We start from the raw sequence: 16,289 nt of genomic DNA, 5'->3' as shown, positions 1-16,289 counted from the left end.
TTACCATAAGTGCTGCATAACGATTTGTCGAATAGAACGGACTTTATTAGATGAAATGTAAATTGATACAAGTTTACAGAGAATAAGGAGCATCGAGTTCTTCGAGGGCGTGCAAGTGAAGGGCTTGATCGGTTCCGCTTCCTTGGGTTTCCTAGGAGGTTGTCAGGCTCGGGGGCGAACATTTTACTCAATCTTCTCGCTGTAACTTCGTAATAGGGATTCGGTCGGCCACTACCATGATGCAAACTAAAACTGGAACAATGTCTAAACGCTACTGAGTTGTAATTAAACTATAAACAATATGTGTACCTCATCTTGTTTTGTACAGAATCTAATTTCTAACTCTCGAAATGTTTTTACTTAGAACTTCGACATAAGTTCTACGCTCTGATTTCTATATCTATATTATAACATTTCATTACCCTTTTTCTCAACATCAACTCTTTATTTATAGATGTTGAAGGGTTGTGTTTGAAGTGATGTATCCGTTGGTTAAGAGTCGTGTCCGTTGTGAAAGGACGTCTTTATCCACTTGAACGAACGCGTTTCTTGGATTTTCAGCATGTGTTAAATGCTCTTGGTGAATTTCTGCACTTACCGAGGATAGTAATCCGCGGCCGTGAATGACGTAGCACTGAGCTGAGCGACGGACGAAGGGGAGAATTGGTTGTACCGCGCGTGTCGCGGCCGCGGGTCTAGAATCCACTGTCGCGGCCCGGCAGGTTTTCTTACTTCTTGCTTTCGTTCGTGTCCTCGACTTGGTGCTTTCGATTTACGTCGTCTTTGACTCCTTTTGTAGGGCTTTTCTTCTGTTTTAGATCCTTTTTCGTTCCTATTTGGATTTTACCAAATATTCAAGTACCTTGCAAGAAAGAAAGATATTCGAAAGTAAAAGTAATCTAAACATATATAAATAACACAAATTCGTAATAAAAATGATGTAAATGTTAATGATATTTTAGGTATATTTTGGGCTTAACAAATCTCCACACTTAATCTTTTGCTAGTCCCGAGCAAAATTCCACTGAACTTATTCCTTAACTAATCTCTTTTTGAAAATAAAACATATATCTTTGTGTTTACTTTTTAAATTAGTTAAGCCGAAAAGACTAACTTCACATGGCAAATTTATACGCAAAATATCAAACTAACTTAGTATAAATACGATATATCATTCGTCTTGTATTTCAATTTTTAAATTGAAGTATTCGGGACGATGTAAGCACGCACGTTATTGAGTTTTCCATCTCAAGGCATTTCAAAGCACCAAATTTCCTTTCCCAAACTTGAATTATTATATATGAGTATTTAGTTTAATTTATCTGCTTAGTTACGCCCGTGATAAGGGTGGTCTCGATCGTAACTTTATATGCATTTGTTTTGTGTTCGCTTAAGAGGTACCGACCATGCCATGGGTGGACGCAATCGTTACTTTAAACTTTAAACACGCTTAATTTTTCTAATTTAAACGTTCCTTTCATACCTTGATTGTGATAAGGGTGGTCGCAACCGTGGCCAAAAGTAAACGGTACTTAATTTTTCTTCCCTTTCATACCTCGATTGTGATAAGGTTGGTCTCAATCGTGGCCAAAAGTTAAGAATACGATTTATTGATTAATTAATATGAATTGGGAAAAAGAAAGTTAGCACATTCATCCTATATTGACTTAAAATTCAACATGTATTATGGCTATAGTTTCCTTAAAAACTTCAATTGGTGTTAATGTAAGACAAAATCAAAACCGAGCTAAAAATTGTTAGTTCAATTTAATGCCTATAAACCTAATTGAAAATTTAAAATAAGATTTATTGTATCATGAATTTCATGATATGAAATAGAGATTAAAAATAAAGAATTTTTACTTAAATACATTCACTCGAGACAATTTTTATTTAAAATCGTGTCGAAGATTTGTGAAAAATATATTTTGAAAAATATTACCCGTATAGAAATATATTATTTCTATCGATAATGATAACCTAAAAATAATCATAAAAAATTTTAACTTATGATTAATTTATAAATGTATAAAAATGTTAAGTTTATAAAAGTGTTGCAATATACGTTGCATTTGTATTTTGAAAAACAAGCGATGCATACATTCATTCATTCATTTGCATACATTCATTCGTTTGCATAAAATGATATATGTATATATCTCCGCCCACACTTAAATTGGACCATGTCCTCATTGGTGCAAAATGGAGATAAAACATTAAAGATAAAACAAACGGAAATAAACGAAAGATATAGCAAAAACATTCATCATAAAATTAAAGTGAAATTAGAAAGTGTACGAAACATAATAAATATAAAAATGTACGAAACTGAAATTGAAATAAGATAAGATAAAAATAAAAGATAAAACCTAAGCATGTGGCGGGGAATCCGGAGGTGTGGGTGAAGTTTCCACATTTCGGCGTCGGAAAAATGAAAGCATCCGATGCCGAGTTGAACGATGCGCACGCCTCAAAGTAGTGAGGTTGTCATTCATCACCATATTGTTCTCCACCAAATCATCAATTCTTAAATTCATTTGTCTATTATTTGCGTTGATTTGGTTCAAAATCCGCCTTAAATCCACCGGATCAGTGTCTTGTGTTGCTTGGGCTTGTGGGGCAGCGTCTCCACCTTCCTCCGCTCCTTCTTCATCGGTACCTACATTATGAGAACTAGAAGCACCTCCACCCATAGTGCCACGAAGATGTGCAATACGGGTAGCATACGAAATAAAAAACCGGGGGAGCCGCAGAAACCAACAAATGAGCCCGCTCAAGAGCCGCAATGTCCAAAACTGGAACATATCCATGGTAGGTGGACATATCAAAATCAGTCAAGTCATCCCGTGCTCCCAAAACAATAGCGGTGATCAAATTACCGAGAGGGACTTGAGTGGTATGAGCCCTCGAAGCACGATACAAATTATCAAAAAGCATGCCAATGCTATCCACCCGCAAACCCTTGAACAAACAATCCCAGACAAACAAATCCCGGACTTGAATCTTGGAACTCTCAACACGACCAAAAAGTGAAAAGCTCAAATACTTGTGAAAGAAGAACACACAATTATCCTTAATTAACTTGCTCGAAGTGTTCTTAGAATCAAAAGAAGTTTGGTCAGATAGAGTTTGCCAAAAAGAGTTATTATCAAAATCCCGAGGCTTATCATAAAAGTCACTAGTAGGGAAACCAAACATATTACCCATAGCCGCATAATCAACTGTATAGGTAATACCCTTATTCCGAAAAGAAATTTCTGTCCTCTTTTTATTCATCGTCAAAGTAACCAAAAACTCAACCACATACTCTTGAATTTGTGGAAAACGCATAGAAGCAAAAGTTTCCCATCCCAAAGTTTCAATAAAAGCAGTAATTTGTGTAGTGAAGTTCAACTTCCTTACCGAATCAAAGTCAAGAAACTGCATATCCACGAACTTGCGATTGGCGTGTGAAAAGTGCTTGAAACGTCCAACTTCTTCTTCAGAATGAATGTCGAAATAAGCCCCGCAACTAACCCTAAGGCGATTACCCTCAGTGACAGCCGGCTTGTGTCCAACACGCTTTGCTCTAGGCATGGTTATGGTGTTGATGTGTTATGAATGTTAGGGTTTTAGAAAAAAAAAAATGAAAAGAGAGAAAAGTTTAATGTTGAAGATGAAGTAGAATGGTTGTGAATTCTTGGAATTGAAAGGTGTAGGTGATTGAAAAGGGAAATGATGAAATTGGGAAAAGGAAAAGTAAGGTATTGGGAAGGGGTAAGAGTAGGGGATTGGTTAAATTTGGAGGTGATGTAAGGTTTGTGTAAGTAATAGGTATATATAGGGTTTGAGTAGGAAGTTAAATAGTTAGAGTAGGAATAGGAATTGGAATAGGTAGAGTTGACATAGGAAAAGTAATTAATATAGTTAGAGGTTGAATAGGAAAAGGTGTAAATAGAGGATGAATAGGAAGAAGAATAGGTATAGGTTAAATAGAAAAGGAAAAGGTATAGGAAGAATGGAAAAATAGGTCGAAAACCGGACCTGGAGTGCCTGAATTACGCGTGTCGCGGTCGTGGATATATATCCGCGGTCGCAGATCGCGTTTTTCAACCAACATATCCTCTGAAATTTGAGAAGAAAAATCTGAAGTTACCGAGAATCCAACATTCACGGTCGCGAATCGCGCTGGGCAGCGAATCTTGTGTCTGAAATTTTCTGGAATTTTTCTGATGTTACCGTGGAAGCGCATCCGCGGTCGCGGATCACCTCGTGGCTACCCAAATTCAGCTTATTTACTTCATTTCGTGCATTTTCTTGATAAATTATATCCTGAACTTCTTGAAAAATGAAATCTGTACTTAAAACATAAATGAAAATCATTAAATGATAAGGAAAACCAAAGGTTTATCCTTATTAATGAAAGAAAAAAAAATAAAATAAATGAAAATGCTTTAATTAATGAATGTTAAAATTAGAAATATGAAAGGGTTGGAACTAAAATTAATTGAAACATTTATGTGCATTCATTAAGTTAAGTTAAATGAATCTTATGTTAGGAACTTGAAATTTAATTATTAATCAATTAATTAGTTAATGAAATGATTAAGTTTGCATTGAATTGATTCATTGGTCTAAATTTATGAAATTAAAATGTAACCATATAATAAAAAACAAAGTATAATGCAAAAAAGAAATTTTTATTTATTAACATTTATTTACAAACAAACAAAACACAAGCTATGCTAAAAATTCGTCCCCTTCAATCGGGATTTTCTTAGCCCTATATCGTTCTATTTTCAACTGCACGAAGGCTTGTCGTTCTTGTGCAGAAAGAAAATTTGGTCCTGATCGAAAAACTCGCTTCACTAGACCTTCAAATTCTAAAAATTCATAATCTAGCATCGGGAAAGATTCAGCATCACTCCAAGGAACAAAAATACTTCCCTTGGTCCCTAGAATTATTCCACATATAATATTCCCGAACCCAACCTTCTTAGCCTTGGATCTAGATGCGGCAACAAGACCCTCCATCAGAATTTTTGAAGAATCAACCACGTTGCCTTGAAATATATCGCCAAGGACATAAAGATCAGATTCTTGGACGACACTACTGAACGTGCGACCGAACAGGCTGTGACTCAGAAACTTATGCAAATATAGCATAGAGTTGGAATAGAAAGACTTATTATAGGCAAGTTTTGGGTGGAAAGGCCAGATACCGGTGAACATTCGCCAAATATCAGTGGACGTCATATCTCTTCCATGATGGCGTTTGGTAGCATCCTTCAAAGGAAAACCAAACCAAGCATGCAATTCAGGATATCCAAAAGTGAAAGTTTTGCCATCCCGACGAAAACTGAGACGCACACGACACTTGTTAACAAAACGCATAGTGCAGAAAAACTCTAACACCCAGTCTCCAATTATAGGAAACTTCATATCGACAAATCTGGTCTATCCTAGTCGCTCCATGTAGCGACTCATATCTTCCTTAATTCCTAATTGATCATTAAGAAAGTCATCCATGTATAGCATTCCGACAAAGAAAGTGTATCGAAGTTTCAGGAAGCGCCTTCCCTCATCGTGATTGAAGATGGGAAAGTTACATCCATAACGCTCTGATATATCCACATGTTTATTGCGTGAAGCAATAACTTTCTTAGATGAAGTGTTTGAGGAAGCCATGATTTTTGGAAAGAGTAAGGAAGAAAAGTTCTGAACTTAGTGTTTGGATTTTATGAATGGTAAGAAAATCAGAGATAGTTCCGATAGAGATGAAAAAGAAAGTGACAGAAAACTGGACCTCTAGTACCTATATATAAGATCCTAGGACGAAAAGAGGTGTTGTTTCGAAGTGAAAAGGCATGAAACAAACCGTTTAGAAATGAGAAAAACTTAGTGTTTCATTCTGAATAGTTACAACTGCTGAGAAAAGGTTCAATCTGGGCAAAATTTCCCCCGTGTCGCGACCGAGGATGCTGACCCGCGGTCGCGACACGCTGATTTTCCTGCGAAAATCAGCTGTCAAAACTCTAAACTCCTGATCCTCTACCGAGAATCCTCATCCTCGGTAAGTTCAGAAATTTTTCCCTTCAATTTTCAATCAGAATTCTCAACTGAGAATCTGAAATCCTCTACAAGTCCAGAAATTTTCCTGACTTCTAGCCATGCCTAAATTCTCAACTGAGAATTTGAAATTCTCTATAAGTCCAGAAATATTTCTACCTCATTAAGAATTTCATATATGTGAATTCTCAACTGAGAATCACTGAATTTTCTAATTTTTATGAAATTCCTAAAAATTAATCATGACTCGAATATATATTTCTATATCTAAAATTTCTAAAATGATATAATCTAAAACAAAACAAAAATAAAAAGAAAAATAAAAATAAAAATAATAAAAGAAAAATGAAATGATTTAAATGTCAGGAAATCTTGTTACGAAACCAGGTCCTATTTCGGAAATATTTTCGTAATAGATTTTACATCGATTACCGTTAACTTTGAAACGCTTACCATTAGTTTCCTCAAGTTTCAAAGAACCATAGTCGAACGTTTTGACGACTAAATACGGTCCGTCCCATCTAGACTTAAGTTTTCCCGGAAATATACGAAGCCGTGAATTGAATAACAGCACCTTATCTCCAACATTAAAGTGTTTGACTTTAATCTTGGCATCGTGCCATTTTTTCACTTTTTCTTTATAAATCCTCGCATTTTCATACGTTAGATGACGTAACTCATCTAACTCATTTAAATCGAGCAAACGTTTCTTTCCTGCTTGTTGTAAATCAAAATTAAGTTTTCTAATAGCCCAATAGGCTTTATGTTCTAATTCAACTGGTAAATGACATGCTTTTCCATACACCAAACGGTACGGAGTCATTCCTATTGGTGATTTAAATGCAGTACGGTATGCCCATAGCGCATTATTGAGTTTTTGTGACCAATCTTTTCTTGATGACGAAACAGTTTTCTCTAGAATCCATTTGAGCTCTCTATTTGAGATCTCCGCCTGACCATTCGACTGAGGATGGTATGGCGTTGACACGCGGTGGCGTACTCCATATTTTTTCATAAGCATATCGAAATTCCGATTTATGAAATGGGTACCGCCATCACTAACAACGTACCTAGGACAACCGAATCTACAAAATATATCGTCAAGAAAAGTAATAACTACTTTAGAATCATTCGTAGGGGTTGCAATCGCTTCAACCCACTTTGAAACATAATCAACGGCTACTAATATGTAAGTTTTGCCATTGGAAGGCGGAAAAGGTCCCATGAAATCAATTCCCCACATGTCGAAGATTTCGACTTCCAACACGTTTGTGAGGGGCATCTCATCTTTCCTTCCTAAGTTACCCGTTCTTTGGCATTTATCACAACGAGTAATAAAGGAACCAACGTCTTTAAACATTGTCGGCCAATAGAAACCACATTCCAATATTTTAGCTACCGTTTTATTAACTCCATTATGTCCTCCATACGAGCTGGAATGACATTCTGTTATTATAGATTCATATTCATTTTCTCCAACACATCTCCTAATTATCCCATCACCACATGATTTGAATAGAAAGGGATCTTCCCAAAAATATTGTTTAATATCGAAGAAAAATTTCTTCCTCTGTTGGGGAGATAATCCTTCCGGAACGATATCGGTTGCAAGATAATTAGCAAAATCTGCATACCATGGTGACATGATACTTTCTACATGATAGAGATGTTCATCGGGGAAATCATCTCGTATACCGACAGTTTCACCTATAGGACCGTTTTCATCTTCTAGTCTCGATAGATGATCGGCGACAAGGTTTTCTACCCCCTTTTTGTCTTTAATTTCTATATCAAATTCTTGTAACAACAAAACCCATCTAATCAGACGCGGTTTTGCATCTTTCTTAGCAAACAGATAACGTAAAGCTGCGTGATCTGTATAAATAATAACTTTAGATCCTAACAAGTATGACCTAAACTTATCACATTTAAATACTACGGCTAACATTTCTTTTTCTGTTGTTGTGTAATTTAACTGTGCACCGGACAATGTATGACTTGCATAATAAATAACATGTAATTTTTTATCCTTTCTTTGACCTAAAACACATCCTACTGCTAGGTCACTTGCATCACACATGATTTCAAAAGGCAAATCCCAATCGGGTTTAGCAATTATGGGCGCACTGACTAAGGCTGTTTTCAATGTTTCAAAAGCTTTAATACAATCTTCATTAAAGTCGAAGGTTGAATCCTTCATAAGTAAATTAGTAAGTGGTTTGGAAATCACAGAAAAGTTTTTTATAAATCTTCTGTAAAAACCTGCATGTCCTAGAAAAGATCTTACTCCCTTGACAGTTGTTGGTGGGGGTAATTTTTCTATTACTGAAGTTTTTGCTCTATCCACTTCTAATCCCTTTTCAGATATTTTATGACCTAAAACAATTCCTTCGTCGACCATGAAATGACATTTTTCCCAATTTAATACCAAATTCGTTTCTTCGCATCTAGAAAGAACTCTATCTAAGTTTTTTAAACATGCATCAAAAGAATCTCCATAAACTGAAAAATCATCCATAAATACTTCCATGATATCTTCGATGAAATCATTAAAAATTGCAGTCATGCAACGTTGAAAAGTTGCTGGTGCATTACATAAACCAAAAGGCATTCTTCTATATGCAAATGTTCCATAAGGACATGTGAAGGTTGTTTTATCTTGGTCATCCGGGTAAATATATATTTGAAAGAATCCGGAATAACCATCGAGAAAACAATAAAATGCATGACCGGCTATCCTTTCGATCATTTGATCGATGAAAGGTAAAGGAAAATGATCTTTCCTAGTTGCCTTATTTAGGTTCCTATAATCTATACAAACCCTCCAACCGGTGGTGGTTCGCGTAGGTATTAATTCACCTTCATCATTCCTTACTACAGTTATACCTCCCTTTTTGGGTACACAATGGATTGGACTAACCCATTCACTATCCGAAATAGGATAAATGATTCCATTGTCTAAAAGTTTAGTAATCTCATTTTTGACTACTTCTTTCATGTTCGGATTTAAACGTCTTTGTCTATCCGCTTTAGGTGGCTTATCTTCTTCTAAGTGAATCCTATGCATTACAATACTAGGATTAATCCCTTTTAAATCTGAAATCTGCCATCCCATACTTCCTATTCTATTTCTAACAACTTCTTTCAATTTTTCTTCTTGATTTTCTGTTAATTTGTTAGAGATGATTAAAGGTAGAGTGTCACTTCCGCCTAGGAAAGTGTATCTCAGATGGTTTGGTAGTTCTTTAAGTTCTAATTTAGGTGGAACTATTACTGAAGGCGGAACTGGTCCATCTTCTCGAATCAAAGGCTCTGGGTCCTTATCTTCTAATTCTTCACCCATTATAGGTTCTATTATTTCTTCTCTTTGAACAATGTCATTAACACATTCTTCAATTAAATCAAGCTTCATACAAGCGAAATCCTCCATAGGATATTTCATCGCTTGATTCATATCGAACTCGATCTTATCGTCACCTATTCGTAAAACTACTTTTCCTTCCGACACATCAACTAGAGCACGTCCCGTGTTCATGAATGGTCTACCAAAGATTAGCGGACAATTAGCATCATAAGCAAAATCTAAGATAACAAAATCAGTAGGAAAAATAAATTTGTCAACTTTTACCAAAACGTCTTCAATTATACCATATGGTCTTTTAGTGGATTGATCCGCTAATTGCAAAACCATATTGGTACGCTTGATGTCTTCTTCTAAACCTAATTTTTCAAAAATAGACAATGGCATCAAGTTTATACTAGCTCCTAAATCACAAAGACAACTTGGGAATTCCATATTTCCCAATGTACACGGAATGGTAAAGCATCCGGGATCTTTGAGTTTAGTAGGTAATTTGCTTGATACTATCGAACTACATTCTTCAGAAAGTGAAATGGATGAAATTCCTTCCCAACTAATCTTTTTTGAAATTAAATCTTTCAAGAATTTTCCATAATTAGGAATTTGCGTAATTGCATCCATGAATGTTAAATTTATATGCAAATTTTTAAGTTTGTCCAAAAATGATAACAGTTGTTTATCATGGTCCTTATTTCGGACCCTGTGTGGAAAAGGTGGCTTTGGTACAAAGGGTTTTGGATTAGAGTCAATTGGTGTATCTTTTTGTTTTAATGTATCTTCTTTGGAATTTGGTAAATCATTTCCAGGTAAAGTTGAAATTCCGGGCATTTCCAGACCTAAATAGTTTTTCCCCGAACGAAGAGTGATAGCCTTAACATGCTCTTTCGGATTTTCTTCCGTTTGGCTGGGAAGACTTCCCTCTTTGCGGGATGGAATTGATTTAGCAAGTTGTCCAATTTGAACCTCCAAATTATGGATGCTAGATGATTGGTTTTTGATAAGCTGATCGAATTTATTTTCGATCCGTTTAAAACCATCGTCTTGATTACTTACCTTTCCATTCATAGCATCTATAAATTTGTCGATTTTTGAAGATAAAGTGCTAATCGTATCTTTTGTTTGATTTTGATAATTGTTTATACGATATTGATTAGCATTTGCATTATTATTATTATTACCATCTTTCCAGTTAAAGTTAGGATGATTTCTCCATCCAGGATTATAAGTATTAGAATAAGGATTAGTAGTTTGGTTTTGTCCTTGGACAAAATTTACCTGTTCTATCTCATTCATACCTTCGTAGTCAATGTCTCTCTGGATCGGATCATTAGGATCGCATGGTGCCATAAATTTATCAATTTTGTGCAATAAGGCAGAAAATTGGGCTTGTAACATTGCTACAGGATCAAGATTCATTATACCTTTAACCGATGATGTACATGAGGATGATGGTTTCGCCGTTGGTATATGTCCACGCTCTGCGGGCCACATACTGCTGTTGATTGCCATTTCCTCCAAAAGTTCTCTTGCTTGGGCGGACGTCTTCTTCATAAATAACCCTCCAGACATAGCATCTAATGAACCTCTAGTCGTAGGATTTAATCCATTATAGAATGTCTGCATTAAAAGTGCATCTGGCAATTGGTGGTGTGGGCATAAACGTTGAAGTTCTTTAAAACGTTCCCAAGCTTCATAAAGAGTTTCATTATCATTTTGTGTAAAAGATGTCAACTCTTTGATGACTCTTGCAGTTTTTGCTAAAGGAAAATATTTTTGTAAAAATGCTTGGGCTAATTGGTCCCAAGTTTCAAATGTTGCAGCAGGCATAGAAGTTAACCAAATTTTTGCCTTATCCTTCAAAGTGAAAGGAAAGAGGCGAAGTTTGATTGTTTCGGCTGTTACATCAGTAATTTTAAAAGTGTCACAAATTTTTAAGAAATTTGTCAAATGTGCATTAGGGTTTTCGTTAGGCAATCCGTAAAACGTTACGTTGTTTTGCAACATATTAAGCAAAGCAGGCTTAATTTCAAATTGATTTGCATTTATACGGGGTCTAACTACATTATTAGTTACACCGGCCATTCCTGGCCTAGCGTAATCCATAAGTGTCGGTGGATCGGCCATAATTTCTGGCTGGTCTACTTTTGTTTTTAAGGGTGTTTTGTCTTTTTTTGTTGTTTTTCTTGTTTTTCTTAAGTGTTCTTTCAATTTCTGGATCAAAAGGATCTAGTGGCGTGCCCGAATTTCGTGAACTGCGCATCAACTTGAAATTGTAACACGAGCCAAACTACCTTCAAAACAAAATTGAAAGCAAATATGTTATAAAACTGAAAATAAATAAAATATAAAAGTTGTATAAAAATAATGTATAAACCTAGATTCGAAAATAAAATGCGAAAAATAAAAATTTTGTCAAAAATTTTGGCGTATCCCCGGCAACGGCGCCAAAAACTTGTTAAGCGATTTCCGCAAGTGCACGGTTTCGCTTGTAGTAATAAAAATATCGATCCCACAGAGATACGTTTTTTAACGAAAAACTTATTTTTGAATCTTTAATTTCGAACTTGTTAGATTTATAAAATGTAAATAAAAAGTGAAAATTGGATTAATTGAATTTAGGAAATTTATTTGATTGAATTTGAAAACTTTGAGTATTTGAAAATGCTGGAATAAGATTATATATTTAGAATAAATCGATTGTTAGAAAGATCTTCTGATTTTAAGGATGAATTTTACAAAACAGGAACATTTAGAACTTATTAGAAAAAGGAATGAATTTGTTCATTTGCATTAAGCAAAGAAAACAACTTAAACTTTGTATTATTATGATGATGAAATAAATGACGGAACCTCTAATTAATTGGCTTTGAACGCGACAAAACCCTTTCGGGATAGTTGCCCTTACTCAAATTAACACTCTTTCGAGATGATAATTTGCCTAAGTGTTCAACAAAGTTTCCTTGTAATGATTTTGAATTCAAGTGCATATTAATGAAAACACCAGCCTCACTTATATTGGATTGATTACCATAAGTGCTGCATAACGATTTGTCGAATAGAACGGACTTTATTAGATGAAATGTAAATTGATACAAGTTTACAGAGAATAAGGAGCATCGAGTTCTTCGAGGGCGTGCAAGTGAAGGGCTTGATCGGTTCCGCTTCCTTGGGTTTCCTAGGAGGTTGTCAGGCTCGGGGGCGAACATTTTACTCAATCTTCTCGCTGTAACTTCGTAATAGGGATTCGGTCGGCCACTACCATGATGCAAACTAAAACTGGAACAATGTCTAAACGCTACTGAGTTGTAATTAAACTATAAACAATATGTGTACCTCATCTTGTTTTGTACAGAATCTAATTTCTAACTCTCGAAATGTTTTTACTTAGAACTTCGACATAAGTTCTACGCTCTGATTTCTATATCTATATTATAACATTTCATTACCCTTTTTCTCAACATCAACTCTTTATTTATAGATGTTGAAGGGTTGTGTTTGAAGTGATGTATCCGTTGGTTAAGAGTCGTGTCCGTTGTGAAAGGACGTCTTTATCCACTTGAACGAACGCGTTTCTTGGATTTTCAGCATGTGTTAAATGCTCTTGGTGAATTTCTGCACTTACCGAGGATAGTAATCCGCGGTCGTGAATGACGTAGCACTGAGCTGAGCGACGGACGAAGGGGATAATTGGTTGTACCGCGCGTGTCGCGGCCGCGGGTCTGGAATCCACTGTCGCGGCCCGGCAGGTTTTCTTACTTCTTGCTTTCGTTCGTGTCCTCGACTTGGCGCTTTCGATTTACGTCGTCTTTGACTCCTTTTGTAGGGCTTTTCTTCTGTTTTAGATCCTTTTTCGTTCCTATTTGGATTTTACCAAATATTCAAGTACCTTGCAAGAAATAAAGATACTCGAAAGTAAAAGTAATCTAAACAGATATAAATAACACAAATTCGTAATAAAAATGATGTAAATGTTAATGATATTTTAGGTATATTTTGGGCTTAACACGGACATTGTAATTAAAGTTGTTTCTTTTGTGAATAATAGAGTTTTGAATCGTTTTCTTAAATGATTTGTACAAAATAAATTGACTTGTATGTTTAACCACGTTTTCTTATTAAAGGTTTTTATCTCCACGTTTTCAAATGCTCGAGTCGTTCCAACGGCGATTCGGGTAAACTTCATCAAACGGGGTTTTGACACGCACCTAAATCGTTCCAACGGCGATTAAGGTGCGAACCATGTAAATAAATTCGTTCTGGGAAATAAGTTAGTATAAACACGCAACACGACATGTAAACCAGGTTGTAAATAAATCACTTCTTTCTTCCCCCCTTCTCTGTGTATGTATAATGTAAATGGGTGATTCTTTACCAATGTGGCTTTTCAATAATATATGCTCAAAACGGTTTCTAAAAAGAGAAAGAAAAGGTTTCAAATGAATTTTAAACTTAAAGAAGTATACGATTAGTCCGTTATCGCCTAACATGCTGAGTAGGAGGCCGGTGGTTCATAACCGGGCGATGTCGGGGTGCCTAGTAGCCTTTCTCCGGAAAGGAGCTAGCCTTCTCGGCTCGTACCTAAGTTTCCCGAACCCACACCGGTCTCTCGCAAGGGATCGGTGTTCATTTTCCCATTCGTGGGTGGCGACTCTTCCATATCTCCGAGCTCCGGTCCTGCCGAGTAGCTTGATTCCACGATTGGTTGCTTTCGGCGCCAATCACCGCTTACGTCGCCATTAGGTTGTCCACCCCCCGGTCCGCCCGGCAGATTAGGCCGCGGCACCTCGTCTAACAACTACCCTCTCTAGTCGGGAGAAAGAAGAGAGCCATCTTTGCCACCTTCAAGGACCGGCTATGGCGCAAGCTACAACAATGGCGGGGCAAAACGCTATCATCTGCTGGCAGGGCTGTATTAATCAGAGCTGCAGGACAAGCCATGCCTATCTACTTTATGAGCGTTTTTCTCCTTCCCAGTTCCACGGCTGAGGAACTACAGAAAATGCTTAATTCATTTTGGTGGGGTTCGAAGCAAGTAGCTAATAAAGGAATAAACTAGATGTCTTGGGAAAAGCTATGTGTAAGTAAACTCCATGGAGGGCTCAATTTCAGAAATTTCACTGCCTTCAATCTTGCAATGTTGGGAAAACAAGGTTGGCGATTAATCACTAATCCCAATTCTCTTGCCAGTAGGATCTTCAAAGCTAAATATTACCGAACCGGGGACTTCATGAATGCAAATCTGGGGCATTCACCTAGTTACATTTGGCGGAGTATTTGAAGTTCTCAACTATTGCTGAAAGAAGGTTTCAGATGGAAAGTTGGAGATGGCCGTTCAGTAAGTGTATGGTCAGATAAGTGGCTCCGTGACAACCAGAATAGAAAGGTGTTAACCCCACAAATATCGGGTTTAGAGAACCTTAAGGTGTGTGATCTTTTCATTCCCAACTCCACGGAATGGGACACTGAGATGCTGGAAGAGTTATTCCTCCCCAGAGACATCCAAGAGATAACCAAAATCCCCAGAGTTAACTCTGGTGAACCAGACACAATTATATGGCATGCCTCTCCAAACGGCAAATATTCAGTCAAAAGCGCGTACAAGCTTGTTGTTGAGGTCCTAGAACCGACAACACATCTACATGTGGATGCTGACTGGAATCGGATTTGGAGAGCAGCAATACCGTGGAAAGCTCGTATCTTTAACTGGCGGCTGGCTAGAAATTGTCTGCCTACGAGGGAGCGCTTGATACGTAGAGGAATGGCGATACCGAGTGAATGTGTCTTATGCGATAGTGGATACGAGGATACATGGCACCTTGGTACTGAATGTTCTATTGCTAAGTAGGTATGGCAGGAGGCGGGATTACTGGAACTGATGGAAAGCAAAGCTCTACAGGCTGACAGTCTGCAGCAGTGGCTGTTCGCGGTAATGGATTGCGTGTCCGTGGAGACACAGCAGAAAATCTTTATGCTGCTCTGGGGACTTTGGAAAGCACGCAATGAGAAACTCTGGAACAGTAAACCCCCACAGCCTCAGCAGATTACCCGTAGTGTGAGAGAAATTCTTCAGGACTGGTCTGCGGCACAGGAAATGCGTCGGACAGCAACAGAGCCCCCAGCGCCTTGCTGCACACTTTGGCACAGACCATCGCCAGGCTCCCTAAAATGCAACGTTGATGCAGGGGTATTTGCCAGCACAAATTCAACAGGAGCTGGAGCTGTGCTCAGGGATTCAGACGGGATCTTCCTGGCGGGTAGATCAACACCAATAGGGGGATTATACACAGTACAGGAATGTGAAGGATTGGCCCTGCTCGAAGGCCTTTCATGGATCAAAAGCCAGAATATTAACAATGTCCTATTTGAGACGGACTCAAAGACGGTAGCAGACGCTATCAACTCAAATGATGATGATTTCACTGAATTCGGGGATATCATTACAAAATGTCGAGCAGTCCTCTCCACCAACATATCTTACTCAGTATGTTTTGTTAGAAGACAAGCTAACGAGTTGGCCCATGCCATGGCTCAGTCATCTCGTTTCTCAACTTGTCCTGTTGTCTTTGATATTATTCCGAGTTTCTTTTCTTCTAGAATGTTAAACGCTTGCCCTTTGTTGGCCCATTAATGGAAGTTACTTTTCAAAAAAAAAAAAATACCTTATGTAAAGTAAAAAATTGGTAAAGTTGAAATGATATATTAAGAAAAAGAATGGAGATATTAGTAATTTGTTGGACTTTTATTGTTTTTTTTTTATGATTTTCAGGTAAAAGCCCTGAATAAAGGGAAATTTATATAGAAATTATCTATATTATTTTAATTAATAATTTAAATTATTATTTTTAATATATCAAATTTAAACAATATTATTTCATGTAAT

The 16,289-nt window shown here is 36.9% G+C and overlaps 1 non-coding gene across 1 annotated transcript; it reads left to right on the top strand.

The window, feature by feature from the left end:
- The first annotated feature begins 11,048 nt into the window (after positions 1–11,048).
- LOC136221020 (small nucleolar RNA R71) lies at positions 11,049–11,155 on the top strand. The gene has a single exon (XR_010684813.1). It is a non-coding gene; the product is annotated as a small nucleolar RNA R71 (small nucleolar RNA).
- Positions 11,156–16,289: the final 5,134 nt, after the last annotated feature.

The sequence above is a fragment of the Euphorbia lathyris genome, chromosome 2 (assembly GCF_963576675.1).
Source record: "Euphorbia lathyris chromosome 2, ddEupLath1.1, whole genome shotgun sequence".
NCBI lineage: Eukaryota > Viridiplantae > Streptophyta > Magnoliopsida > Malpighiales > Euphorbiaceae > Euphorbia > Euphorbia lathyris.
The sequence above is the reverse complement of the archived record's forward strand: the minus strand, read 5'-3'. Positions and strand labels throughout refer to the sequence as shown.